Source organism: Urocitellus parryii, chromosome 8, assembly GCF_045843805.1.
Source record: "Urocitellus parryii isolate mUroPar1 chromosome 8, mUroPar1.hap1, whole genome shotgun sequence".
Taxonomy (NCBI): domain Eukaryota; kingdom Metazoa; phylum Chordata; class Mammalia; order Rodentia; family Sciuridae; genus Urocitellus; species Urocitellus parryii.
The window spans coordinates 30,526,356-30,547,270 of record NC_135538.1 but is presented as its reverse complement, the minus strand read 5'-3'; positions in this window follow the sequence as shown (position 1 = coordinate 30,547,270).

Here is a 20,915-nt window from a genome sequence, read left to right as displayed (position 1 = left end):
CCCCACCCTTTCCACACATCCCCTAAGCGTCTGTGTGAGGATAAAGAAGCAGAACTCAGCTTCTCAGTCTGTATGACACCAGGCCCTCCTAAGAGACCAAGTGGAGGCTCCTTAACACCAGGGCCAGCATTGCTGAATCCACCCTCCTCTGCACCTGTCTTGTCCATCATTCCCCCCCTCCCCTCTCATCCCATTTAAACCTCAATTGCTCTTACCTTCATTGTCCATGCTCATTCCTCAGCCTAAAAACTTTTTTTTTTTTTGTCTTCTGAGCATGATTATATTCCCGTCCCAAGTGGAAAAAAATCTCGCACTAAAATCATCTCTGTTCCAACATCAGTTACTCCCTGTGCTTTACAATCCATTCTGGGAATACACACAGAATTTGAAATATTTGTGCTCATTATTAAATGTTTTTCCCCTGGTGGAAGCAGTTGATGGGCAAAGACAAAATTTTATTCCTCTCTGAGTTCTATTGGCCAGAAAAAAAGGTAATGTAGAGTCAGTTTCCAGTAAATGTTTGTTAAAAAGGAATTTGTTTGTCTGCATGTAGGTTTTAACATGTTCATGGAACTTGCAGCATTTCCCAACCCAGAGCTCTTCATCCTATTAATTCCACTTGACCCTGACCTCTCTGCACTGCCTAAATGAAGTCTGTGTGTTTCTCTGAGCAAATGTGAGTCTCTGGTTTCATTTTCCTGTCTGCTGGGCGCTCGCTGAGCTATTCTTAAGAGAGAATGCCAAGGCATTCCAGGATGAATGTTTGCATGTGTTTCCGGAGGAATGTGTCTTGGACTTTCCTGTCTTCACTGGCATTTTAAAGGAATGATTTCTCAGGCAGCAGAACCGAATGATTGCATGATGTTTGCCTTGGCAGTTGTTAGCAATGCTTTGGCAGATAGACTCCACACCTCCTGGTTTGGGAAGTGGAAGTATAAAGAAACATTTATGGAGCACTTACTGTATGCCAGGTACCATGTTAGAAAATAAAGATACAAAAACAAGATACACACTACTTTCCAAAAGTTTGCATCCTAGTAAAGAACAAGCCAGGTACAATTGTACCTAGTAAGAGACAAGCCGATGTGCAGGCAAGAGGAAGGTGCCCCTGGAGGTCCGCTGGCTAGGAAGGGCTTCATACAGCAGTGACATGTTTAGGTGTATATTCACCTATAGGCTGTGCAAAGAACACATTCAGAAGAGTCCTGGGTAATCTAGAAGCCTCTGCCACTGGGAAATCATTTCAAGTTAATTTTCATTAACTTGACATTCACAGGCCTTTCAAATGCACAGATCTGATTTCTGCTCGGCTTTGTCAATTTCATACCTACAGTGCACAACTGCCACCACATTTTTGGTCTCTTCAAACCAAAAAAAAAAAAAGGGGGGGGGAGATTTATGTAACATAAGACTAAGTATGGGGCTGGAGTTGTGGCTCACTGGTAGAGCACTTGCCTGGTACGTTCAAGGCCCTGGGTTCAATCCTCAGCACCACATAAAAATAAATAAATAAAATAAAGGTATTGTGTCCAACTACAACTAAAAAATAAATATTTTTTAAAAAAAGACTAAGTATGTTTGCCAAAGCAAACATTGGTCACCATTTTGAGGCTACCCTTTAAAAATCTCCAGATTTGTAGCCTGGACAAAGGGGAGGAAATCCCAACAAGGGGTCAGTAAAAATGGTGGATGGAATAAGTCACAGGACACTGTGTGACATGCTGGACACTTTCTACAGTGGTGGCAACCCTTTGAACTGCTATTGCTTGTTGATGGTGCCTTTGTGTCCACTTGACTTTTATGTGGCCAACTCTCTGTGTCAGTGCAGGGCACACTAATCCCTCCTGCTGAGCTCAGGTCATTAAATACTCGCCCTACATTTTACAGCTTCAACCCTGTGACAGGGGAGCTGACCCCAGCTTGGTGCCAGGCACCTAGCAAAATGGGGATTAATAAAACCCGCCCTGGTGTAGCCAAGGGCTCCACAGCTGCTTCTTGCAATTAAACTTGTCATCATTCTCTCAAGAAGCCCCTGTTGATGTTTAAATCCTAATTGGCAGGAGACACCTGTTTCCTGATGGGAAGGGGTCATTCATTTGTGGGCAACACAGAACAGAGGATGAGAAGCTAGAGGAATGAACACAAATAAATACCTTTGCCTCAAATCCGTTTGCTATCATTTGGAGGCTCATTTTTGTTTTGTTTTCCTTTTTCTTTCTTTCTCCCCTACCCTTGACCCCACCAGAACAGCATGTGCAGCCTCATGCTGGTCCTTGGGAGCAAGTAACATTTTGGCCTTGAATCTTTTTTTTTTTTTTTTTGAGCAAGAACTTTACAAGTGCCTCCCACCGGCATCCTTCATACTCTCCAGCATGAGTGCTTTTTCTTGACTACTTTTTGCCAGGGTCCTGGTGTCATTCATTCTGGTATTTGGGTATTCACTAACTGCCTGCAAGCTGCTTACTGGTCTATTTGTGCCTATAAAGATCACCAAGTATATTTTTAGTTCCTGTCTTCACTGATCTTGCATGCTCAATAGAGGGAGGCATTAGAACTGCACGGGGAGTGCACGTGAAATATTCTGCTCAGATCTACTTGTCCAAGAGGTAGCAAGATTAGCCTTTCCACTGGGAACCTCAAAAGAGTCTGATAGAATTCACTGTGACCCTTTCTCTTAACACCACTGTATGTTTTAATTTAATATTTAATTATTATCTGATAACTAAGGCAAATATATAAGGTAATAAAAATAAAATAGTCTGATAGCACGAAGAAGCTATGAATCAGCAACAATTGAGGAATAACGGAGACCCCATTCTCATTTTCATGCTGTAAGCATTTATTGAACACTTAGTATGTCTGGCTCTATTCTAGCACTTGGACTTTTTGGGATCACTCAAGGCTTCCACTTAGATTGCAAGGACTGTCTTATTAACAACTTTGCCAATAACCAGTTAAGCTCTCCTGGCAACCTTACCATGTCCTTGTGGGCTTTAGTGAAATGAGGCAATCAGGCAAGACTTACTCTGGAGTCCAAGCAAATTCCAGTGGGATGTCCTTCAAAAGCAATGCAATACATTCAAATACTTTCTCCTGTCCTTGTACTTACTATATGACTTGTTTTATGCCCAGTTTTATAAGATTTTATCTCTTGTTTACTCAAAATGGCAGTGTCATTACATTACGACTGCTGAAAACAAAGGAATAAAAGACCTGATGATTGCCCTTGATACGCTGGTCTTGGCGAATGAGGTACCCACAGTAAGAACAGCCACCTCCACAGACGATTTGGCATGAAGGTTTAATTCAGGGAATTCCATTGTTATTAGTACTCTAAAAGTTTCTTTAAAACCTATGGATACATTTTTTTCCATGAATAAATTTTAGGATAAATGATTCCTAGTATTTAGTGTCTAAAATGATTTCATGAGCATCATGTTAAAATACAGATTCCTGGGGTCCTACACACAATGATTCTGATTCAGCAGGCATGTGGGGGTGGGGTAGAGTTGACCTTTAAGAAGCACTCCAGATGATTTTGATGCAACCTATACTTAAAGAAGCTCTGAGATTCTCTACGCACCTGAGGGTCCTTTGGATAAGGGAGACTGTAAATGAAAGGATAAAATCCAGTCAGGACCTTTCCTGCCTCCATAAAGGACCAAGTGGGCTTCACTTATGGATATTAAAGTACTTCTAAGGCTCACAAATTCCTCCTTATACAATCGATCCTGGGAGATACCACAATCCGGGGATGCTCAAGTCCCTTATATAAAATGTATTTATCTATAACTTGTATGCATCCTCTTGTATACATTAAATCATCTCTAGATTACCTATAAATACCTAATATAATGTAAGTCCTGTATCAACAGTTAAACTGTATTGTTTAGGGGAGAATCACAAGAAAAATGTTCTGTCCATTTTTGGTGCAATTTTTGCATTTTGATGCAATTGTTTAATGCAGTGGTTTCCCATCTGCAGTTGACTAAATCTGCAGATGCAGAATCTGCAGATGCAGAATCTGCAGATGAGGAGAGTCAATTCTATGTCATGCCACATGAACTATAGTTGACCATATACTGCCTTTTTGTATATTAAAAACTGCTCTAAGGATTTTGACTATTGATACTGTTTTTGACTTCCAAGGCCCTTTAAAAGACCCCCTGTGCAGTTCGCAGCTCACTCATTACCATACAAGGAGGGCAACTCTTGGGCTAAAACCTCCTTTTAGATTCAGTTTAGAACAAAGTGTGAGGCTTGCAGGCTCTGTGTGTTTATGAAGTATAGGCAACAACTAGCAGCACAAAGAACTTGGAGGAGAGGAGAATCGATGATTCATCCAGGAAGAAATAGCTTGCACCTGTGAGAGCACAGAAGGCGCCACTTGGCATTATTGGGGTGCTGCATCAGCTGGAAGGCAGACTCTGTCCCCAAACGAACTGACAGCTTATAGCTCATGAGCAGCACTGGGCCTCTTTCACTGTTATGTTTTGCTTTTGGAGTGAAAGCAAACTCGTGACCCACATGGGAGGGGAGGGGAGGCATGTACTTAGTAGCCTTCAGTCTTGGCAGGAGGGTAGGCGCTGCAGAGATGGGATGCAATCTAATAAGCACATGTGTTCTTACAGTATGCCTCATGGCCAGGCCACTTTATCTTCAGTAATCCCAATCTATGTCCCAGAATCACATTATTTGGCTGTGGATCAAACCTCCTGTATTCTTGGCCTGGAGAATAATGAAACGTGATCTCAAGACAAGATAGGACCGTGAGCTGAAGAGGCTCTGATGAATTTCCCTCCCCCAGAGGCACAACATTAAATGCAACATTGCATCAGGGAAATATATTTAACCTGCCACTAGAGAAGACCAAACATCGCCTCCCATCAGTGGCATCCTGCCTTGATAGTTTATGATTGCTGACAGGAGCCCGTAGATGTTACAGATAAAGAACTTCAGAAAACAAGGCTTTGGTAATGGGCAGCAGTCACTAGCAGTCACCATTGTCTTCAAGAAGGCACTGGATGCTATCGGATGTGTCATTCAAAGGCCATTTATCAAGAAAAGCCCTTCAGGGTAAAATTGTGTTGAAATAATAATATAAAAAAAAAAAAAAAAAAAAAAACTTTGTGCTTAAAGAGTCTGGTGAGAGGAAGGAGGCTTGGGCCAGTGGAGCTCACCACAGTCTTGCTGCTCCTTCTTTGAGGCAGCCCTGGGCAGGGGGACAGTCTCTGTGATCTAGGAAGGGTCACCAGGAGGGCAGCCCTCAAGGAGGCTCCAGGCAGATCAGGACTGAATCCCTCCAGCCTCTGATGATCAGAAAGTGACTGGGGCTGAATTCTCTAGTGGAGAGTGGAATTGCTGGCTTTGGAAGGCTGGCTTTCCCGCTGTGAAATCATAGACATGTCACGGAATCTCTAAAGACAATGGGATCTCCTTTCCAAGTCTGTTCCCTTGACGATGATTTGAACTCTGGCCTGCATGGCAAGGTACCACTTTCAAAATATAAACTAGCCTTCAGCTCAGTATTCACGCCAGGGACACATAGGTAAATTAGGTAATGGTCATGGTTGTAAGAAGGAGAAAGTTAGTAAAGGATAGCAGGGGGGAGGAAGAATACAAATTCTGTTGATTCTATATGAAGAAGAAAGTTCCAGGACAGGCATTTTATTATTTTAATGTCATCGGATTTAAAAAAATATCTCCCAAAGTCAATTTTCCTGGAAGGTCAAAAAAGGATGTTTGAGATTTTGATTCTGCATTTTTAGAGAACTAAAGTTCTCCTTCTTCTTCTTCTTCTTCTTCTTCTTCTTCTTCTTCTTCTTTTTTTTTTTTTGGAAAGAAAAGTAACAAGGATGTATATTTTTCTCCCAATAGCCAGATACATTCTCAGTAATAAATTTCATGGTTCTGTGGCCAGTTCAGAGTAATTGAGAAGACAGAAATAGTCAAACACTGCCACCTGCCGTCACCCTTCCACATTTGCTCTTACAACTTTGGTTTTATTCAAATTTGTCACATAGAGATCCACTGATCCACTGCAGGGCAGTGGCTCTCGGGTTTCAACTAGCTTCAGACTCATCTAGAGGACCATGACAGTTTAGCTTGCTGGGCCCCACCTCCAGGGTGTCTCTGATTCAGCAGATCTGAGGTGAGTCTCCAAAAGTTGCATTTCTAAAACCTTCCCAGGGACTGCTGCGGCTGCTGATCCAACCACTGATCTATTTAGAAAGGCCAAGGATGACCTCGACTGCTGATGTAAAGATCTCCAGGCAAAAGAATTCAGCTCCTCGAACTCTATAGAGACTTACATTTTATTGTTTATTCTCCCTCATCCTGTACTTCTCCTGGGAAGAACAGGTCGGGTGTGAAAGCCAGATGCAAAAGGATCTGATCAGAGATGCAGTCAGTCAAGCATGTGGGTTGCTGGGTCTGAAGCTGAGTGCTTATAACAGAGGTGCATGGGATGAATTTGACTACAGAAGATTGTTTAAATAAAGGAATAGCTTGGCCTGGATTGTGAGGGACCTGCCCATTTGTAAGAGAAGTGTTTTCAAACTGGATGGATAGTGCTAGTCTTTGAAGGTCTGGGCAGAATCCCAATTTCCCTGCCTTTCTTCCACATGCCACATGTTAATTTGTCTCCAAGATTCATTTATTCTGAAAAGCAGATGGCTGGAAGTGTGAAATTTTGGTGGTATTAAGTACTATCATTTTTGTCATCACCAATGTTTTCAGTAAAACTGGAGTCATTATTGATTAAATAACTCACAAAGCAAAGCTATGCTTTTGAACTTTGGGAACTGAAGAGAAGGGATTGTGCTTCAACTACTTTTTATTGTGGTACAAGTCATGTAACATTAAATTTACTGTATTAATCATTTTAAAATATATAGTTTAGTAGTTTGAACATATTTGCATTATGTGCAATAGCTCTCTAGAAGTTTTTCATCTTGCAAGACTGAAACTCTAAATGCATTAAACTCTAATCCCCCCTCCGCCATTACCAGAGTCGTAGCCCTTAGCAACAACCCCTCTACTTTCCGTTTTGATGATTTTTAAGTAAGTTAGATGCTTCATGTGTGTGGAATCATACAGCATTTATCCTTCCATGAGAGGCTTATTTCAGTTAGTATAATGTCTTTGAGTTTCATCCACACTGTAGCATATAACACAATTTTGTTCTTTTTGAAGGATGAATAATATTCCATTGTATGCATGTGTACTAAATTTTCTTCATACATTTCTCTGCTGATGAACACTTGGATTGCTTTCCAACTCATGACTATTGTTAATAATGAACAGAACACATTCATGTGTTTGCCAAGGACTAGTGAGATAGAAGAGGGAGAAATGTGATTTCTGAATCATATGGTAATTTTATTTTTAATCTTTTGAAGATCATCCAAACTATCATCCATCATGAAAAGCATGTATTCTAATTTTTCCACTTCCTTGATGACACTTGTTACTTTCTATTCTTTTGATCGTGGCCTTCCTAGAGAATGTGAAGTGATATCTCACTGTGGTGTTGATTTTCATTTCTTTAATAATTTGTGAGGATAAACATCTTTTCACATATGCTTATGGTTATTTGTGTATCTTCTTTGGAGAAATGTCTTTTCCTATTCTTTCTTCACTTTTAATTGTGTTATCTATGTTCTTCATATATTCTGGGTAATAATCCCTCATCAGAGATATGATTTGCTAACATTTTCTCCAGTTCTGGGGATTGTCTTTCATGCTGATGCTTGTCTCCTTTGATGGGAACAGGTTTGAACATTGATGTCATCCCATTTGTCCATTTTTGCTCTTGTTGCTTATGCTTCTGCTATCATAGATATATAATATGTTCGCCAAGTCCTTTGTCCCAAAGCTTTTCTCTTATTTCTTTTTTCCTTCCACAAATTTTGTAGTTTTAGATTTTACATTTTGGGTTAACATCTATCCATAATGTAAGGAAAGGGAAAAAAACTTTCATTCTTCAGCTCAGCCCATAATAGACCTTATGCCGGAGTCTCTGGCTACTTCCTAAACTTCTCTCTTTTCATTCTGATGTTCTGAGTAAAATCTGGTTTGTTTTGCCATCCTTTCCTTTTTCCCCCCTTTATAAGTCTCTTTTCCTACTTCATTCTTTATTTTTCCATTAATTTTTTTTATCATCATTTCCCTTTTTTTTCCCCAAATTATCTACAGCAGGAGGGATTTGTGTATCCTAGACTCAAGTTTTGCAGGTGAAGAAAATATATACAACCACAATACTCGACAACAGAATGGTTGATATGGTCCACAGAGCTTTCTCAGGGAGCATACTTTTTCAAGTAAGTTGCATCTTCTTCAACCTAGTTTTTCTTCAAACTGTGTGAAACATATTTTAGAATCTTACACGAAATATCATTCTATAAGTCATTGACCTCGAAAAATGTCAATTTCCAAGGTTCAATCATATATATATATAATGTGTCTGTCACTATTAGCAGCAGTCATCTGTGTGTGTGTAGCATATCAATTGCCTACAATGTGCATGGGCCACTAGCATTCTGAACAAGACAAAACAAGCAAACATAAAACACGAGTCATGCAGAGCCCTGGCTCTTGGAATTTCTTCTAGATTTGCATTTATTAAGGCAGTTGCTCTTTCAGCCCCTGATATCCTTTGTCTAATTTCAACCCCATTTTGTTTTTCTTTCTTTGGATTTTATAACCAAGTTCTGGACACTTTTATTTAATGCTAGCTAACAAATCCTGTGGGCATTTTCTCTGATAATTACCTCTTAGGATTGCCCACTTCAATGATGTTCTAGTGCCAAGTCCAGGCCCAGAGGGCGCTGCTGGCCGTCCATGCAGGGAGTGTGCCAGGGAAATGCCACCTCTGTTAGTACCACTACCACCTCTGGGTAGCCCACCTCTAGTCTCATCTGTAATGCCCACAGAGCTTACCTTTGCCAGTATGACACATTTTCCAACATCTTCTCATTCCAATCACAAGTGCCCAGGGTCCTCATGATGCTTCCTGGCTCCTTGCTTCATGCATTTGATCAATCTCCCCAAGCAACAGTTTCTGAAGAGTGCCCAATGTTCCAGACTTTTCCAACCTCCTCTTCCAGTTGGATCCCCATATAAATGGATGCCTCCCTTATCTTTCCAGGGAATTAACATTCACTGAAGAATGTTAGCTATTTTGTAAGTCTTTGAACAAATAGAAAATATAATAAAAGTTTAAAGCAACATATTGAAAGCTCTGCCATGGAGGGAGGAGTCTGCAGCACACATGGAGGTGAAGAACACTTTTCTTATTTGAAGTGACTTTTGATATGCATGCATCCGTTGCTTCTGGAGATGGTGCTTTATGGAAATAGCCTAATGACTAATTTTCAAGTATTGAGATAACAGAATGTTCACAAATTGAAAGGAAAAAAAATTGAATGTGATTGGAATTCCCTAAGGGCATAAAGATGCTGATTCCTTACCTGCAGGTTGCTGAATATGAAAAACAGGATTCAACAAATACTCAGCAAAATCCAGGTACTGGAAATCCAAGAGCAAATGGAAAATTTTAAGTGTACTTTTCATCTTCCTTTTAGCACTAAATACAGTTTCTGACACATAATAGAGGGTAAACAAACATGTGTTCACTGATTTCTGACAAGAGTTACTGCCCTCTGGGACCAAGAGATACAGGGCCAAAACCTGGTTGTGGAAAAAAACTGGCTCAGGGCGGAGGAAGAACAACAGTAACACAAACCACAGTGATGAAACCTAAGGAGTGAGATAAGAATAGTTCTTTGGGTGTATTTGCAAGAACACTTCACCAGGCACTTCCCCAGGAAGAAACCCAACCACTGTTAAAATTCATTCAATCAAACCAGAAAACTCCTACCGACTTCCCCCCTTCCCTTCACTAACGCTCAGGTCTGGGGTCTTGCCTCTGGCGATACTTCAGAGGAACACAAGAGGGCGTTCTGTTGTAACCTTTCAGAGTCCCTCGAATATCAATCAACCAAATTCATCCAAGACAAATTCCACAAAATGACTTTAGAGAGAGCATGCCTTGTAGAAAAGCGGCGTTGTGATTAGACTACGATATGCATAATTTATTTTACACAAAACTGATGCAAACTCCATGAACACTGAAGTTAGTCATGGCTATTCAGGTTTGGCGCGTTGTTTAGAGAAGAGGTGGAGAGCGAGTGTTCCCAGGCTTTAGAAAACCAGGTTTTGCCTTTATGCTGTGGCACATTCCTTGCTGGGAGTGGGCTTTTTTTTTTTTTTCCCCTGCAGCCATCTACTTGATTAATTTGATGTTTCCAAAGATCCAGGAAAAAGTTCTCAAGTAAAGGATTACAAGAAATGAGCTATTTTGTGTGTGCATATTTACGTATATGTATATATGTATGTGTTTATGTACTTGTACATTTGTACAAATTATGACCGCTTAAAAATCATGACTATTCTCTCAAATACTGAGACTACACATACTATTTCATCATCTGATTCCCGATTCTTTAGCCATCTCACTGAGAAACAGGGAGGAGGGGTTTTGTGACTAAGAGTTTAGCTCTCCCTAGTTGCCCCTGCATGGAACTCATCCCAGGTTGCTGGGACAGCCTTGCTCACTCTGTCTGGGAAGGCATTTTTCAAATCATCTCCTATTGCTGTATCCATTTCATCTCTCCCTCCAGCTAAACTTGCCCACACTGTTCTAACTCCAACGTCCTGGATTTGAACAGGGTTCATGTAAGTGAAATTGTCAAAAGGTAACAGAAATTAAGCACTTAAAAAGCAGACATACAATTCATTAGAGAAGCTATAGTTTTTCCTGCTATCCCAGCCATGATAAAACTGAATTGGGGCTAACTCTTAAAATATCATTCTTTCATTTTTTCCCCTCAATTCTAGTCATCTTGAAACCTCCTCACAGAAAAACAGGACCCTGATATCCTTAAAACCCTTATGAAAGAAAAGCTGAGATAACTATTTTCTTTCCCGGCCTTCAACAAGTTTTTCTCCCTTGTGAAGCCATATTGAATATTCAGAAATTATTCTGTGATTTGCAAAATGCAAATTTCCCAATAATTGTCCAATCTCCCTCGACTACATTTTCCTTATCTAATCAACAGAGCAAATATTATTAGTTTAAAAATGTGAAAACGAGTTTAACATTATAAAAAAGGAAATACAAATTACAAAGCATTAAGAAAAATTAAAATAAGAAAGTATTTTGAAATCAATGAAATATCGTGTTTTAGTGAAGATATAATGGATCAAGTATAGTATATTCACACATTGCTAGTTTTTTTTGTTTGGTTGGTTTTGTGGTTTTTTGCTTGTTTGTTTTTGGGTACTGGGAGTATAATTTAGGGGTGCTTAACCACTGAGTTTTATCTCCAGGCCCCGTTGGATCCAGAAAAAAATTATAGCATAGAATTCTATCATGTGTCTGTACCCATTCTGCCAATTTTTGTCCTTTTTTGGGCACTGTGGATTGAACCCACGTGTTCTTAATAACTAAGCCCAGCCCTTTTTTACTTTTTTTTTTTTTAATTTGAGACAGAGTCTCACCAAATTTCATAGGACCTTGCTAAATTGCTGAGGTTGGCCTGGAACTTGAGATCCTTCTGACTCAGCCTCCTGAGTCACAGGGATTACAGGTATGTGCCCACACATTGCTAGTTTTAACAAATATTAAAAATGTTGTTTTGAAAAGTAATTTTTCAGGACATTTCAAAAACAAAATTGCATTCATGCAGAGAGTTTAAAAATTACTAAGCACCTCTGATACACTTATTTAGGGGCTGAAGATGCAAAGACTAGCCTAAAGTAACATACTACCTTGTCATATTGCTTCTTTCTGACATTTTAAATTGAAAGAAAACAGCTATGCATACAGGGATATTCTCTGATATATTTGCTCTGAACATAATCTAACTGTCCAACAATCAACAAGGCAAGGATCAAACTTTAGCTTGTCAAATTCTAAAATACAATATAACCACTAAAATGAAAATTACAAATTAAATAATTAGAATTTTCTAAATAATATTGCCAACTAAAAAAATGAATTGATAATATGTCACGCATATAAAAATGGTGTGGGAAAATTTGGGAAAGGAACGTGCGGAATGAAAGCATTAGATAAATTCAATGTTCTACATTGTGTTCCCTATTATTTTTTGTGTCACAAAAGTTTTATTTAATAATTTGGAAACAGTAATGAGAGAAATAACATTTTTTTGTAAGGAACACCATAAAATTTGCTGTGCCGATGTTACACAGTGTTAAAAATCTTATGCAATTGACTCAAAACATACAAATAGTTGAGCAATTCTAATTTGTAAATAAAGACATCTCAAGTCTCAAAACATTTTAAGCAATTTTAAAACATTTTGAAATAGCAGTTTCCCAAAGTATAGTTTTAATTATTTTCTGGAAATTGTTTAATCTATCAGATCATTTTTGCTATTTACATTAATCTATGTATTCTTCATATCTCATATTTTTCTATTATACTTCTATGTGATATTGTTAATATCCTAAGGTCAAATGAGTTTGGAAATGCCAAGCTAATGGATGTGAAAGTACTTTGAAATCTGTAGTGTGCTTTGTAAATAAAAGACTTTATTACTATAATGAATGGTTCCTTGAATCATCTTGCTTTTCTTTGTTTATACTAAGAAGATTGTTTTAAGAGATTTTTAAATTGGAAGAATCTTCTGCTTCTACCCACTATGAGTAAGAAAGATTGACTTCCCCACAGGAATGTGAGGACACTGTTGGTTTACTATGTTTAAAAGGGACATAGGGGACAAGGATACAGCAAGTCCTTACATCATGAGAACAGGAGGCCTCAAGGGTCATGCCTCATGACTCGCGAGCACTCTACAGACTGCAACACTGCCTGAAAGGCATTGACTACAATTCTCCAGCAAGGACAGAACATGTGAAGTTCCAAGACCTGAGCAAGGTGGAGGTCACAGTGGGGCTGTGCCACCTAGCTTCTGCATTTGAGAAAGGGAGAAAATAAGTTTAGTTCAAAGGATGGTCAATGTCTTTTCTACATTCTGTTTTTCTATTTCTTTTTTTCCTATGAGAATAGCAATAAAATGTTAAGTTGAAAAAAAAATAGCAATAAGTCTTGGACCAGGTTATTAAGGAAATAGGGAGTTGTGATACTGTCCCACGCAGCAGCTGGAATGGTGGGGGAGGTGCCCCCAGACAGGCTGCCAGGAGCCCGAGGCTTGGACTTGGGGAAGGAACAAGGAGAACCTCACGCAGGAGGCAACATGAGTCTCCCATTCCATTCTCAGTTTTAAGCCTCCTCATCTTTGGTCCTTGTGAGTCAGCTACATCCACAGAGTAATGATGAATGGAAGCAAGGGACTTTGTCTTGATGTCAACTTAACACCGGAGATATGATGCTTGCTAAGTTTTTGCTATCTTCTTATATTCTGGACATCTCGTTCCTCTCCTTTGCTAAGAATTTTGATAGTAAATGAAGGTTGTGTGATATTGAAAGTATTTTCTGCATTTGAGATGATTATAATATTATATTTTATCTTTTTAATCTATTAAATTATTTTACTTTCTTTCTGAAATATATTGTGCACTATTTAAGTCATAAAAATATGTGTGGCCACCACCCATCTCAGGAAGTAAAAATTTACCAGCATATATATTTCCCCCATATACCTATACTTCATCAAATCTTTGTGTTTCTCAAAGATAATTGTTCCCTTTTTTTGAGGATTATTATGGACAACCATTTCTTAACACTCTTGCTGATTAGAATACATGCATATATACGAGACACATGTGCGCACACACACAAAAGAATGCATAGTATTTTTCTAGTGTTTTAGTGCATTATTAAAGTGTTATGCTATCTATATTCTTGCTTTTCTCATGCAATGTTATTTTCATGTTTTTTAACTCATTAATTTCTTATCACAAATATATAGAATGCTTTTTAATATATGTAATACAATTTATTTTTCATTCTCATATTTTTCAACAATAAAGTGTTTCCCATATTATTTTAATATAAACATTGATGTTTTAAATAATTTTGTGTATTCAGCTTAATTGCATGGGTCATTATTTCTCTAGGGCTATATAGATAGGCATATAATTTTTTAATTTTTTTTTTAAAGAGAGAGAGAGAGAGAGAGAGAGAATTTTAATATTTATTTTTTTAGTTTTTTTTTTCGGTGGACACAACATCTTTGTTTGTATGTGGTGCTGAGGATCGAACCCGGGCCACACACATGCCATGCGAGCGCGCTACACCTTGAGCCACATCCCCAGGCCCTAGGCATATAATTCTTGAGTCCTATAGTATATGTGTTTTACTCAATTTGATTTTGCTAAAAAATTTCTTCACAATGGTTTTTTTAAAGTCACACTTTAAATGTTTTTCTACATATTTTATAATAGGCATCAAAAATTTTCCCTAAAACTGATGGCTATGCAATTATACATTCTTCGGTGTTCCATTACACATATTTGTTTCCCAACATATTATCTTCTTGCTTATTATCTGCTTCCTGTATTCTTCCTCCAATTTACCTATGTGTATTTATGTTTGTTTGCCCACTGGATTATTTGTGCTTTATTGGTTGACATTTAATTTTTTTATGGTATTGCATAGTAATCTGTTATTGAATATTCACATTAAAATATATCTTTCCTGTCCATGGTTTGTATTTTTCCTTGTTTATATAGTAATTTATAATAATTTCAAATTTTAATAAAAATGTTATCTTTGTGTTATAATTTATTTTTTCCTTATTCTGTTGAAAAATAAATTTACAGATTAAGTCATACACATTTGCATGTATCTCTTGCACATTCTTTAAAAATTTCATTTAATTTTTTTACATTAGTTCTTTAATACATCTCGAATTATCCATGCTAATGAATGTATTTATGCTTATATGTGCATGTGAGGGACTGGGGTGAGGGTTGGTTTTAATTTTTTTTTTTTTGCTTCTGTAATAATGTCAGTACTATTCCTTGTATGGACATCCTTTTTCCACATGTCTACAAAGTCAGCTCACCAGAGATTGATATTGTTCATATTTCTTATTTTAGTTGTTCTGATAAGTCTTTAATTATATTATGTTGTGGTTTTAATTTGAATTTCCCTAGTGGTTAATGATTTCAACATATTTTTATGTGCTCTTTTGCCATTTTAATTCCTTCATTCATAAAGTGTATGTTCATGTCTCTTGCCAATTGTTACATCACTTTGTTCAATTTCTTCTCATTGGGTTTTGAGCATTCTTCATATACTAATGTCATTTGTCTCTCTTACTGTGCAAATAAGTCAACTCAAAATGGACCAAAGACCATAGAAATTAAACCAGAAACTATGCAATTTCTAGAAGAAAACATAGCACTAAGGGCTTAGATCAGAAAAGAAGAAAATATCAAGCCAAAAAGCAAAGTTTCACTTTAAGAAACTAAAAAGAATGAAATAAACTCAAGTTGATCCTGAGAAAATATAATAACAGACACAAAATATAAATAAAATATAAGAATGAAATATAAAGAGCAGAAATCAATATAGACAACAGTAAGTCAATTTAAAAAAATCAATAAAACCAAAAATATTTCCTTCAAAAGATCAATTAAGTTGCCAGACCAACAACAAAAAAGAGAAAACACAAATTTCCAACATCAAAAATGAAAGAGAGGACACTCTCACAGCCCTTGAGGATAAAAGATATGAAGGAAATATTATGAATAACCCTATATACATAAGTAAGCACTTTCAAAGGAGGGTCTCAATCTCTTGATAACTTGCTAAACCCAGCGCAGATGACATAAGTGGAGGGATCCTACAACTCCTAAAGGAATTGAATTCATAGTTTCAAAATTCTGCAACAGAAATTTTTTGACCTGGAGGGTTTCATTGGTGGATCATACCAAACAGTTAAGAATAAATACATCAATTCTCTGCAACCTTTTTTCAGTATATAGAAGCCTTGCAATTTATATAAAAATAAATGCAAAGCATGTCACCAATGAAAATGTAAAGCATGAAACTGAAACCAGTTTTCAGTCAGCCATACTCAAATTCCTACCCTGCCAGTCACTTCCTTTGGAACCCAATTGTATGTTTTGAATCATATGAACTCTCAAAAGGTTTTCTACAATGATAGTGGTTGCAACCAAATGGGTTCTTTGATTAATTCTATTAAGCATTTAAGGAAGAAATATCACACAAAAGTCTTCAAAAATAGTGTAGGAAGAAACCCTTCCTAACTCAATTTGTTATGTCAGTATAACTGGTATCAAAACCCAACAAGAATATTTTAAGAACACAATATTACCAAACTAAATACAATAATATGTTAAAAGATAATGTATAATATCCAATTAGAATTTATTCTAAGAACATACTCTTATTATATTATTACTTCTAATATTTAAAAATCATAAGGCACTGCCATGCTTGAAACCTAATGCTTAGAGCATTGTATTAGATCAGGATTGAAGAACTCTTGTCTGTCTTGGACCAGAACTTTCACACAAACATCCTTGTCTGAGAAAGGGTGGGGAGGAAGCTACATTCCTTTACGGGAAGTCAACTACCCTTCAGGGAAAGTTTGAACTAAGATTAGTTTTGGAAGTCTTTTATTCTCTTGTTGTGGGCTTTTTGTTGTTGTTGTTTTGTTTATTTGTTTGTTTGTACCAGAGATTGAACCAGGGACATTTAACTATGAAGCTACATCCCCAGCCCTTTTTTGTTTTGTTTTGTTTTTGTTGTTGTTGTTATTTTGAGACAGTGTTTCACTAAATTGCTTAAGACTTCACTAGGTTGCTGAGGCTGGCCTTGAACTTGTGATCCTCCTGCCTCAACCTCCTGAGTTGCTGAGATTACAGGCATGTACCACCATGTCCACTTTACACTGATTTTTTAGAGTAATAAAATGAAAGTTTCACCAGCATAAGATTTTGAATATTGTCATATTCCTCTTCTCCTTGATAGTGGTTTATTTATTACTTAAAACAATGTGATAATTTCATACATTTACTTGTTTCTTGTTCATTCCAATAGAGCTTTCTCCCATTTCCTTGACCCCTGTTTCAGTTTTCCATGGAGTACAAAGCCAACTGCTATGAGCTAATATTAAGCCATCCTCTCCAAAACACAAACCCAGAAGGAAAATTCCAATTCCCCCAGTTAAAAGACCACTTGAGGCTACACATATCAGGGAAATGGTGCCTTCTAATGCTAAGGTTTCATTGTTGAAAATTCCAACTTCTCTGCCTAGGCAGTTTTATTCTAGCATCAAGGTAATATCAGGAGGGTTGGAGAAAACTTTGGAAAATAGCTCATTCTGAGGAAAGAATAAAATTGAGTACAATAAGGGAGGATGGAGCAGTTTTTCATATTAATCCAAAAGTTGGATTAATATGAATAAAACCCTAGAAAGAGATATATTTTTCATTTTAGAGCATTTATGATACTTGGATGTCTCCAAAAAGCTTGGTTTTACAGTCCATGTAGTGTAGGTCTAGTGAAAAGGTTCTGTCAGAGCCCAGTGAAGCCTGAGTGGACATATCTTGAGAGTGGATCTAGATCAATCAACACTTATGAGCATCAGACTGCTGCATAGATGACCAGCATCTCTTGGCAGTCAGATCTGTAGAACAAAAATGGGAATGTAATGATGGAGAAAAACATTAAAAGGCAAATATAAAGAGAATTCTGGGAAGATAGCATAGTAAAAAACCTTGGATCTCTCTATATATATACCTAAACAACAGTGTAACTCTAGGGTCTATTAAAAGTTTGCTTGTATCAAGAAAAGGCAGTAAGTTGTGGTTAATTTCAGTCAATTTTAGTTCTTGATCTATTAGCAGCCACACATCTCTCACCCTGAATAGGTAGGAACCAGGGCAGACAGAAATCACCCTCCCCTCCAAATATTGGGGATCTGTGCTCTGATTCTTGATTGTTGCATGTGATCAAGAAGCACAAAGACATGGTTGACAACTGTTGTTGTACCTCCTGCTCCTCACAGTTCAAAGTCCTCCCCCTCCAGGTGAAGTGACTTCCAAGTGACTCATTGGGATATTGCCTTTTCTTTCAATCTATTATTTTTCTTTTTCTACTTTTGAGGTACATACTGTAAAGACTAAGCCATTCAAAACCAACTTCATATACAGGGAAAATTAGAGAGTGGCTGCACACACCAAAGACAAAGTGTAGGAGAAAAAAAAAACCTGAGAAGATCTTAAGTTTACATGTTAGACTGGTCCCTGACATAGAGAGAGCCTAAAACAATAAGCAGCAACAACAAAATCAATAAAAAAACAAATTCTCCCAAGTAATGGGAGAATCTAATTTCTAGAGTTGCTACATTATTATATACAAACAGTTTTCAACTATAAATCACAATGCATAAAGAAACAGGAAAGTAGTGGTCATTAAAAAAAGAAACTACTATTGTAAAAAATCTGATGATAGTTTTTCTAAACACAGACATTAAAACAACTTTCATAGAGATGCTCAAAGAACTAAAAAATGTGAAGAAAATCAAGAAAATAATATAAAAACAAAATGGAATGATCAAAAAAGAGATAAAACATCCAAAGGAAAATGAAAATGAAATTTTAGAGCTGAAAACTACAATAACTGAAATGATAAATGCACTAGAGAGATTCAAAATTAGATTTGAGCAGATAGAAGAAAGAATTGGTAAACTTGAAGGTAGCACAATGGAAATTACTGAATCTGAGGATAAGAAAGAAAAAAGACTGAAGGAAAATCAACAGAATCTAAAGGACCAGTGGAACACCAATAAGTAAACCCATATCAATTATGGGTATATTAGAGAAGAAAAGAGAGAAAAAAGGAATAGAGAGAATATTTGAAGGAATAATGACAGAAACAACCCAAGTTTGATGGACATAATTAATATAACAAGATGTTCAAAAATCTCTAAGAAACATCTACAGTGAGACACATTTATTATCAAACTTTCAAAACACGAAGATAATAAGAGAATTTTTAAGACAATTAGAAGCAACTTGTCATATACATGAGATCCTCCATAAGATCATCATCAGAGTTCTCAGCAGAAACTTTGAAAGCCACAAGGCAATAGGCCTAGATATTCAAACTGCTAAAAAACAAAACAAAACTGTCAACCAAAAGTCATATTTAGCAAAATTGTTCTTCAAAAGTGAGAAATTAAGACATTCCTAAATTCACAAAAATTGAGGGAGTTCATTACTACTAGATTTGCCTTTAAGAAATGTTCTAGAGAGTTCCAAAGTGTGAAATGAAAGGAAACTGCAAAGTCACTTGAGGCCGTGTGAAAAAATAATTTTAATAGAACAAATACATGGACAATCATAAAGGCAATGTTGTAAGTTTAGTTTGTAATTCTACTTTTTGTTTTCTGCAAAATTGAACAGACTAATGCACTTAGATGAATTAAGGAACTTAAGGAACTGGAAAAAGACAAAGATAAAAACAAACTAAACCTAAATTTAGTGAAAGAAAAAACAGAATAAAGATTTAAAGAAAGAATGAATAAAATAAAATAGAAAGCAATAGAGAAAGTCAATGAAAAACACAGTGTGACTTTTTCAAAATCAATAAAATTGGAAAGACTAAGAAAAAAAACACAGGTGTTCTAAGAAAAAAACAGATGACTCAAATCACTAAAATGACAGTGAAAATGTAGATATTACTAGCATTTATATAGAAATAAAAAAGATTATAAGACAGTACTATAATCATTTATATATCAACATGTTGGATAACTTAGATGAAATGGAAAAATTCATAGAAATAGAAATTTGACAAGAGTTAATCATGAAGTAATAGAAGGTCTCAAATAGACTTACAACTAGCAAGGAAATTGAATCAGTAATAAAAATCTCCTGGCAAATAAAAGCTGTGGACCTGATGGATTCAAACATTTAAACAAGTGACACCATCTTTCCCAAACACTTCCAAAAAATTGAAGAGAACATTTCCAAACTCCATCTATGAGGCCAGCATTACACTGATACCTAATCCAGATTAAGTCATGGTACGTGAGAAAAACTATAATTTCTAGGAACATCGAAGTAAAGCCCCTCCTAAAAATACTAGCAAACTGAATTCATTAGGCATTAGCATGTCTACTTTAATCAATAAGAAAAAAAAATAATGTTGTTGAGGATGTGGCAAAATTGAAATGTTTGCACACTGTTCATGGGTATCTGAAATAGCACAGCTACTATGAAAAACAATATGATAGCCCCTCCAGAAAATTAAAAATAGAATTGCTATATGACCCTGCAATGCCACTCCTGGGTATATACTCAGAATTGAAAGCAGACTGTTCTAATTTGAACACTCAAGTTCACAACAGTATTATTTTTACTAATTAAAATATAGAAACAATGCAATGGTCCATCCCCAAAGAATGAGTAAGCAAAATGCAGTATATACTCACAATGGAACATTAATCAGCCTTAGAAAGGAAGAAATTTCTGACTTACGGCACATCAGTGAACCCTGAGGCAATTATGCTACTTGAAATAAGCTAGTCATAAAAAAAAGAGAATATTATGCATTTCCACTCATATGGGATAATTTGCAGAGTCAAAATTATAGAAACAAATAAAAAAGGGTGGTTTCCAGGAACTGAAAGGAAAGGTAAGGGAGATTTGTGTGTGTGTGTGTGTGTGTGTGTAGGTGATAGGCTTCAGTTTTACAACATGAAAAGAGTTATCAAGATGGAATATAGTGATGAGTGGTATTAATGTCATTAATACCACTTAATTGTAAGCTTAGAACATGTGAAGATGAGAGCTGGGGATGAAGTTTAGTTGTAGAGTACTGGCTTACCATGCCTGAGTGTCACCCCCACCAAAAAAAGAAAAAACAAAAGATAAAATAAGAAGAA